The following is a 10023-nucleotide window of genomic DNA, read 5'->3' on the forward strand; positions in this document are numbered from 1 at the left end:
CTCAGGTTAGCTTTATTGATCACCATGCACATGGGAGGCCATAGATTAAATGACAGGGAGCGGGGTGATTACTATTTTATGTCAGGCAGACTATCAGGTTATGACGAGGGCTCTTATCCAAGGCACCAAACTTTTCATCAACACTCTGAAGGTCCTAAAAAGACAGAAAATAAAAACTTTGTCATCAAGGTTTCTGCAGGATCTAGAACTTAACCATTTAGATTTTAGGCCTTAAAAAAGTCTTAATTAAGCTGAGATTTTCCGTAAAATGTCTTAAATTACCTTATACTAGGGTCTTATTTTAAAATGTTGTTCTTTATTCATTATATTTACTGTTTTTTATTAAGTTACAGTTTTCATTAACCTTATCTGCTTTGGTTCTGAATGAGATCTTGGCACTGTTATGCTTCGACAAAACTACAGAACTTTCAGAACCTTTCTTGAAGAAATTAAAATCAAAACATTCTGATTAGATATTTACAACCAGGTCCTTCGTTATGATAAAAGCATAATTTAGGGTTTGGCTTGAAATGTGTGATTTTTGTAGTTGACTAAAACCCATCAATATGACAGTTATAAAGTTTATTGTTTACGGTTTTAATTGTGAAATAAAACTTTAGTTACTTGTCAGAACGGCAAAATACCAAATTTAGTGGATAACATTGTTTTTAAAAATTGCCTAAATTTTCAAATAAGTTACACATACGCTATTAAATAAGCCAGGTATTAAGGTGCATTATTTTGTATAATTGTTATAGGTCTAAAATTTTATTTATAATGGTCTTAAAAGAGTCCTTAAAGTTCCTAAATATAACTTACTGAAACTGCAGAAACCCTGGACATACTTTACAGAACATGGGTTTGGGGTCCCCTCTGTGGTGACTCTATCCTGCCAAACATTTGGGCTTGGGCTGAAGGAGACTCCACTGTCAGCAAGCATGGGTGTCTCTCAGACCCCAGCCACAACCCCAATTTTAATGTACTTTAGACATACATGTCTGCTGCCCCCTTGGTTTTGGTGGCCTATGTTTCTCGAGGATGTGTCTGGACAGCTCAGAGATCTTTTTCTGTGAAATCTCTGACACCTCAAACATGGCATCCCTCACAGAGTTGACATGTAAAATATTGATCTGCAGGCAAAATACAAGGTTACCTTCTTCAACCAACTTAGATTCAAACTGAGGCGGAATATTTTATTAAAAAGGAACAGATTTCCAGCTTCACTCTATTCAGAACATTTTTGTCCAACAAGAACAATCCTGCCAGTTATTAAAACCTAGTTGTAATGTATAACACATATAAATGAATAAAATCCCTTTTAAATTCAAATATCTGTTTGTCACATCACTTTCAGACAATCCCCAAGTTTAATATCAGTATTTGTCAATGTACTATGCTTTATATTTTCTAGTATAAATTTCATTTGAAAAATCCCCATAAACATGTTTTTAAAGTTGTTTACTTAATCTCTTCTTTTCAATACCCTCCAATTTTCAAGAGGTTCTTCTCTGAAACCACCTCTACATCTAAAACTTAAAAGGTTTATAGACATGTCATGTTTTATCAGAAGAAGACCAGTTTGTTTTTGTTAACAATAACAGAAAAAAAAAGTTGAGTGAACAGCTTCTGCTGCCTGACCAAGAAACAAGTCTAACAAGGTACTGCTGGTGACGAGAACATTTTGGAGAGGCGGTGAAGCAGAAATGTTCAACACAAAGATACAGCATCTCATTACAACATTTCTTTCACTTAGTACCCATGAACATCTTTGAAGACTAAGAAAAACATCTTACGTTATTGATTATGTGAAAGTAACCATGCACCTTGAGATGAATGCTGCAGTAATTAACTTCTAAACGGAGCAGAGACAGTAAAGTGTGAATTACAAAGATCAGAAGTTTGCTCGGACTTAAAGGTGACTAAAAACCTCTGGTTGATGGACTTCACTTTATCTCCACACATGCCAGTGGTAACTGTTAGGAGGGAATGTATTGAAATACATTTACGATCCACCACAGGCAAGAGAGGTTCAGTCCTAATGAGAAGTGTATTCCTGAATGTTTAAATATCAGCACATTTATCTATAGCTAAAAGTGAAAATCTACGGGTCAGTCCAACATGTAGGTTTTTAGTGTAACTGTAGTTATTATTTTATTTTGTTTGTTGAAGTTTTTTTAATTATATGTTTGGCCTTCAAATGTTTGAACAAAGGTTAAACCTGTCAGAAAAGTTGAATCTTTGTGATGTCTGAGAAAAATTTCAGGGGATCGTTTCAGAGACAGAACTATTTGCTGGTTGTTTTGCTGCCATTATGGGACTTTCATCAATATTTTCCATATAAGTGCTTGAAGAACAAATGCTGCCAATCCCAGAGCTGATCTCAGACTCTCTCACTCTCCTGCTCAACCATTCAGCAACGTTGTCATGTGCTCGCTGATTCCTGAACTCTGAAAGGCTCCCATATTCTGAGGCAACATCTCCGCTCACTGAAACAGAAGATAGTAGTTTAGTTCCACATTTTCATTGTTGGCTGTTTGCATGCTTGATTCTTCTTGCTAAATAAAATCTGATTGACTGTTGCATGAAAAGTCGTCTGCAGTAAAATACATATGAATACATATGAATAGTGGTTTAAATATTTGCTCAAATTAAACTTACTGTCTGGAATGTGATGATCATCCATGCTATGTGCCATTTTCTCAGAAGGTACTGCTGGTTCCTCTGGTTCTTTCGATAAAGCCTTCAACATTCTCTCTATCAGGTCCTGCTCACGTCTACTCCACTCATCTTCTGTCAGCATGTGTTTCTTTCCCAGCCAAGAAGAAATCTCAAACGATTTTCTTTTTACTTCAGTTGTGAAACATCCTTTGTTTAGTTTTACCATGTCAATAATTTTTTGGAACAGCTCTTTGACTTCAACAGGACCATCGGAAATGTAGGGGTTTAGAACATGGTATCTGTTTCCACACTTCTCCAGAAGCTCCTGGAGCTCCTTGCCCTCTCTGGCAATGTAGTTCTCTACAGGGAGGTCATTGAGCCAGTCTCCCCAGGTAAACAGCACCATGCAGTGTCTCCACACTCTCTCTGTTAATGGTTTCAAGACCTCCACCAGAGCTCTGAGATCTTTCTCTGTGAAAGCTCTGGAGATCGGAACAACCAGGAGAAAAACATGAGGTCCTGGAGGACACATAGAGACACTGTGGAGAACTTCATCTTTGATCCAGTCTGGTGGTGTTGGGTCTGTGAACCAACCTGGTGTTTCAACAACTGAGACCTTTACTCCATTAAAGTTTCCTTCATGTTTTACACATGTTCTGGTACCTCTTTCATCTTGGTAGTTCTGAAATAATACAGTAAAAGATATATATATATATATATATATACATATATACACACACACACACACTACTGGTGAATGAACACACATGGAATTATGTAGTGAACAAAAAGTGTAAGATAACTCTAAACATTTTTATATTTTAGATTATTACAAACAGCCACCATGTGCTTTGATGACTGCTCTTGGCATTCCCTCCATAAGCTTCATGAGGAGGTCACCTGAAATGGTTTTGAGTCTTGAAAGAACTTCCCAGACGTTCATTAAGTGACGGCCAGAGGTTATTATTTCAGTCATTACAGCAAAGGGTGGCTACTTTGAGGAATCTAAAATATAGTATATATAAACTTATTTTACAATTTTTGGTTTGCTACATAATTCCATATGTGTTCATTCACTGTTTTGATGCCTTCATTGAGAATCTACATACAGTGTAAATAGTCATAAACATAAAGAAAACCATTAAATAAGAAAGGCTTTCTGAAACCTTTGACCAGTAATGTATATAGGGACATACTTTACTCAAAGGAAACCTCAAGTCTGGATGTTAGACTGAATTAAATGCTTTTGCTTAATGAGCATGTTGGTTTATCTTTTTCAAGTTCATTAACATAGCTCTGCCAAACGTTATGTTAAATCTATGCTTAAAGAGAATCTGATTTCCTGCTGAACTTTTTCCTGAACATTTCTGGCCAACAAGAATAATCCTGATGTCAGAGACTGGCTGTCTCTCACCTGTAAAACAAACCAAAAAAAGCAGTTATTTCTAAAACATTGTTACATCACTATATCGTAAAATAAGTTATATTTATTGCTTACCTCCCAGTACCTCTTTCAACACTCTTTACTGTCTCTCATTGATCTTCTTCAATCTTCTGGCCATCTTGTCTTCAGCCTCTTTCTTGACTTCTATCTGTGCAGTTCGGTCCAGGTCCACTTCATAATAAGGATCTTCATTTCCTGCCCACATCTCTTCAATCTTCTCAAGGAGCTCATGTACCTGAGTCGCATCACTGTGATCCGTGTTGTTCAGGACATGATACCTGTTCCCACACTTGTTCACTATCCACTGCAGACCTTCTTCACTCTCTATCCGCTCCTCCACAGTCTTCACTCCTAACCAGTCTCCTCTGGTGAACAGAACAAGTGTGTGTTTCCAGACGTCTTCTCTAAACAGACTCATGTGTTGCTGGACACCGTTTAGGTATGATGCATCAATGTTGATTGCTAGAGGAATAACCAGCAGCACAGCATGGGGTCCTGGAGGACACAGATACACACTGTTCCTTATTTCCAGTTTGTCCATCTCATTGGTGTCCTGAAGGGTGTGGATGAGGTACCATCCAGGAGAATCTACCACCGTGAGCCGCCTTCCTTCAACCACACTGTGGCTTATTTCACTGTGTGTTGGTGTTAGTTGATCCATTTTTTTAACACCAAATAAATGTTTTCCTACAATGGTGTTTCCTGTTGAGCTCTTGCCAGCCAATGAACAACCAATCATCACTATTCTCAAATGGTTAGGAGGTATTTTTTCTCCTAAACCATCAAAACAAAGAAATACATTTTTATTTTAAAGAATATTGTAACTCAAATAACAAAAAATAATCTATGTGTCTATCCAAACATTTGTCAAAGCAATAACAGCTATTAATTATTGGTGGTTGTATGAGAAAATTTTTAAGATGGTTTTAAAATGATTTTTGTGGTTTTTGTTTTATTTTATTTACAGACAATAAACATTTTCCAAAAGTGTTAATTCATTTACAAAATATTCCTTCTCAAAATATTAGCATATTGTGATAAAGTTCATTATTTTCCATAATGTAATGATGAAAATTTAACATTCATATATTTTAGATTCATTGCACACTAACTGAAATATTTCAGGTCTTTTATTGTCTTAATACGGATGATTTTGGCATACAGCTCATGAAAACCCAAAATTCCTATCTCACAAAATTAGCATATTTCATCCGACCAATAAAAGAAAAGTGTTTTTAATACAAAAAACGTCAACCTTCAAATAATCATGTACAGTTATGCACTCAATACTTGGTCGGGAATCCTTTGGCAGAAATGACTGCTTCAATGCGGCGTGGCATGGAGGCAATCAGCCTGTGGCACTGCTGAGGTCTTATGGAGGCCCAGGATGCTTCGATAGCGGCCTTTAGCTCATCCAGAGTGTTGGGTCTTGAGTCTCTCAACGTTCTCTTCACAATATCCCACAGATTCTCTATGGGGTTCAGGTCAGGAGAGTTGGCAGGCCAATTGAGCACAGTGATACCATGGTCAGTAAACCATTTACCAGTGGTTTTGGCACTGTGAGCAGGTGCCAGGTCATGCTGAAAAATGAAATCTTCATCTCCATAAAGCTTTTCAGCAGATGGAAGCATGAAGTGCTCCAAAATCTCCTGATAGCTAGCTGCATTGACCCTGCCCTTGATAAAACACAGTGGACCAACACCAGCAGCTGACACGGCACCCCAGACCATCACTGACTGTGGGTACTTGACACTGGACTTCTGGCATTTTGGCATTTCCTTCTCCCCAGTCTTCCTCCAGACTCTGGCACCTTGATTTCTGAATGACATGCAGAATTTGCTTTCATCCGAAAAAAGTACTTTGGACCACTGAGCAACAGTCCAGTGCTGCTTCTCTGTAGCCCAGGTCTGGGGAATGCGGCACCTGTAGCCCATTTCCTGCACACGCCTGTGCACGGTGGCTCTGGATGTTTCTACTCCAGACTCAGTCCACTGCTTCCGCAGGTCCCCCAAGGTCTGGAATCGGCCCTTCTCCACAATCTTCCTCAGGGTCCGGTCACCTCTTCTCGTTGTGCAGCGTTTTCTGCCACACTTTTTCCTTCCCACAGACTTCCCACTGAGGTGCCTTGATACAGCACTCTGGGAACAACCTATTCGTTCAGAAATTTCTTTCTGTGTCTTACCCTCTTGCTTGAGGGTGTCAATAGTGGCCTTCTGGACAGCAGTCAGGTCGGCAGTCTTACCCATGATTGGGGTTTTGAGTGATGAACCAGGCTGGGAGTTTTAAAGGCCTCAGGAATCTTTTGCAGGTGTTTAGAGTTAACTTGTTGATTCAGATGATTAGGTTCATAGCTCGTTTAGAGACCCTTTTAATGATATGCTAATTTTGTGAGATAGGAATTTTGGGTTTTCATGAGCTGTATGCCAAAATCATCCGTATTAAGACAATAAAAGACCTGAAATATTTCAGTTAGTGTGCAATGAATCTAAAATATATGAATGTTAAATTTTCATCATGACATTATGGAAAATAATGAACTTTATCACAATATGCTAATATTTTGAGAAGGACCTGTATGTAGCATGTGCATTTTCTTCTATTCATATAGAGCACTTCAGACTAATAGAAAAAAAACTTGAATTACCTTCAATCTGTATCTTCAGTTGTCTTCTTTGTTTCTGTACGTCACCAAACCTTTTGGAGGCTTTTTCAACCAAAACTTTTAATTTCTCTCTCAGAGCATTTCCATGAGAAATATCAACAGAACCGTGTCTGCCTCCATTGTTTTTAACCATGGTCTCAATTTTCTCTAAAAGCATCTTGACTTGATTTTCATTGTCTCTGTTCCTGATGTTGAGAACATGTTTTCTGTTTCCACATTGTTGAAGAATCCACTGCAGGGTTGAACATCTTCTGATTTTAGATTCTATTGTTTCATCACTACATGGAGCAACTGCAGTGAACATCACAATGGTGTGACTAAAAACATCTGGATTAAAAAGTTCCAGGTGCTCCTTTAGTGATGATTTGGATAAATAAAAATCAACAGGAATGACCAGAAGAAACACATGAGGTCCTGGAGGACACAGATGGACACTGTTCTGTATTTTTATCTGATCCAGTTCTGGAGTGTCTTCTCTTGGATAAGCCCACCACCAGCCTGGAGTATCAACTACTGTAACTCATCTTCCAAGTACTTCCTGCTGCTTCGCTTCACTCTGAGCTGTTCTTCTTCTGGTGTCAAAAACATCTTGACCCAGAATGATGTTCCCAGCTGAGCTTCTACCACTGAGACCATCATTAAATCTCCCTCCTATCAATACAATCCTCAACTCTGCAGCAGGGTGGCTTTGAGCTGTTATTAGAGATAAGGAATTATTTGCATACAGTTTTCAAACACCTTTCTAATCCAACAGAAGATTTCCATTGAAATACCAATACAATGTAATAATTAAAAATAACATTCACACAAAACAAAAAACTTTCATCATAAAAACTAGAAAAGCCACTGGAGCCATTTTGTCCAACTCCCATCTTCCGTATAAAATCAAAGCTCCTGAATTCAACATTTTCAGCAAGTAAAATAAGAGTTTACAAAAGCAAAATTCAAGACGGCATGAAGTTTAGGGAAAGTTTTACAAAAAGATCACTGACCTGAGTTGAAAATATCAACCTAAGCAGGCATTTCATTACCTTCTCTCTGCTGATGTCTCTGCTTGTTGTCTGTTCTCACAAAACGTAAATGAAAGTAAATCCTGCAGAAGTGAATGTTGTTGAGGGATGATAGTTGGTTGGTAGAAAGCGCCATCTGCTGCACGACTTGAGTACCCATACGTTTATTGGGGTTACAAGAAGTACAGGTCCTTCTCAAAATATTAGCATATTGTGATAAAGTTCATTATTTTCCATAATGTCATGATGAAAATTTAACATTCATATATTTTAGATTCATTGCACACTAACTGAAATATTTCAGGTATTTTATTGTCTTAATACGGATGATTTTGGCATACAGCTCATGAAAACCCAAAATTCCTATCTCACAAAATTAGCATATCATTAAAAGGGTCTCTAAACGAGCTATGAACCTAATCATCTGAATCAACGAGTTAACTCTAAACACCTGCAAAAGATTCCTGAGGCCTTTAAAACTCCCAGCCTGGTTCATCACTCAAAACCCCAATCATGGGTAAGACTGACGACCTGACTGCTGTCCAGAAGGCCACTATTGACACCCTCAAGCAAGAGGGTAAGACACAGAAAGAAATTTCTGAACAAATAGGCTGTTCCCAGAGTGCTGTATCAAGGCACCTCAGTGGGAAGTCTGTGGGAAGGAAAAAGTGTAGCAGAAAACGCTGCACAACGAGAAGAGGTGACCGGATCCTGAGGAAGATTGTGGAGAAGGGCCGATTCCAGACCTTGGGGGACCTGCGGAAGCAGTGGACTGAGTCTGGAGTAGAAACATCCAGAGCCACCGTGCACAGGCGTGTACAGGAAATGGACTACAGGTGTCGCATTCCCCAGACCTGGGCTACAGAGAAGCAGCACTGGACTGTTGCTCAGTGGTCCAAAGTATTTTTTTCGGATGAAAGCAAATTCTGCATGTCATTCGGAAATCAAGGTGCCAGAGTCTGGAGGAAGACTGAGGAGAAGGAAATGCCAAAATGCCAGAAGTCCAGTGTCAAGTACCCACAGTCAGTGATGGTCTGGGGTGCCGTGTCAGCTGCTGGTGTTGGTCCACTGTGTTTTATCAAGGGCAGGGTCAATGCAGCTAGCTATCAGGAGATTTTGGAGCACTTCATGCTTCCATCTGCTGAAAAGCTTTATGGAGATGAAGATTTCATTTTTCACCACGACCTGGCACCTGCTCACAGTGTCAAAACCACTGGTAAATGGTTTACTGACCATGGTATCACTGTGCTCAATTGGCCTGCCAACTCTCCTGACCTGAACCCCATAGAGAATCTGTGGGATATTGTGAAGAGAACGTTGAGAGACTCAAGACCCAACACTCTGGATGAGCTAAAGGCCGCTATCGAAGCATCCTGGGCCTCCATAAGACCTCAGCAGTGCCACAGGCTGATTGCCTCCATGCCACGCCGCATTGAAGCAGTCATTTCTGCAAAAGGATTCCCAACCAAGTATTGAGTGCATAACTGTACATGATTATTTGAAGGTTGACGTTTTTTGTATTAAAAACACTTTTCTTTTATTGGTCGGATGAAATATGCTAATTTTGTGAGATAGGAATTTTGGGTTTTCATGAGCTGTATGCCAAAATCATCCGTATTAAGACAATAAAAGACCTGAAATATTTCAGTTAGTGTGCAATGAATCTAAAATATATGAATGTTAAATTTTCATCATGACATTATAGAAAATAATTAACTTTATCACAATATGCTAATATTTTGAGAAGGACCTGTAAATAAATTCAAGTAAACCCGCTGTAATTATTATTAATTAATTCATGCTTCTGCCATCAGGTGAGTAGAACAGGACCATCTGGTCCAAAACCAGAGGGTTCAAGAACAGTTTCTGTTCATAATCCTTCAGGACAGGCTTTAAAGAAAAAGTGAATACCTTCATTTATTTTGTTATTTACTTAGATTCTTGCAGTCGTAGTTTGATGTCCATTTTAAGCTAAATATATTACCCTCATTTGTTGATGGCACTCTTGGTTGCTCTGGTTTCTTTGCTAAAGCTTTCATCATTCGCTCTATCAGCTCCTCCTCTCCTCTGTTCCTCTACTCTTCTGCAAATGTGTGATTTTGTTGATCAAGGCAGTTTCTGAAACCTTTGTTAGGCTTCAGTTGTGAAGCATCCTTTGCGTTGTTTTACTATGTCAATAATTTTTTGGAACACATCCTTGACTTTAACAGGATCTTCAGAACGATCAGGGTTGAGAACATGGTATCTGT

General features: G+C 38.8%; 1 pseudogene; it reads right to left on the reverse strand.

The window, feature by feature from the left end:
- Positions 1-9813, reverse strand: LOC124864955 (annotated as a pseudogene).
- Between the last annotated feature and the right edge of the window lie 210 nt (positions 9814-10023).

Source organism: Girardinichthys multiradiatus, chromosome Y (assembly GCF_021462225.1).
Source record: "Girardinichthys multiradiatus isolate DD_20200921_A chromosome Y, DD_fGirMul_XY1, whole genome shotgun sequence".
NCBI lineage: Eukaryota > Metazoa > Chordata > Actinopteri > Cyprinodontiformes > Goodeidae > Girardinichthys > Girardinichthys multiradiatus.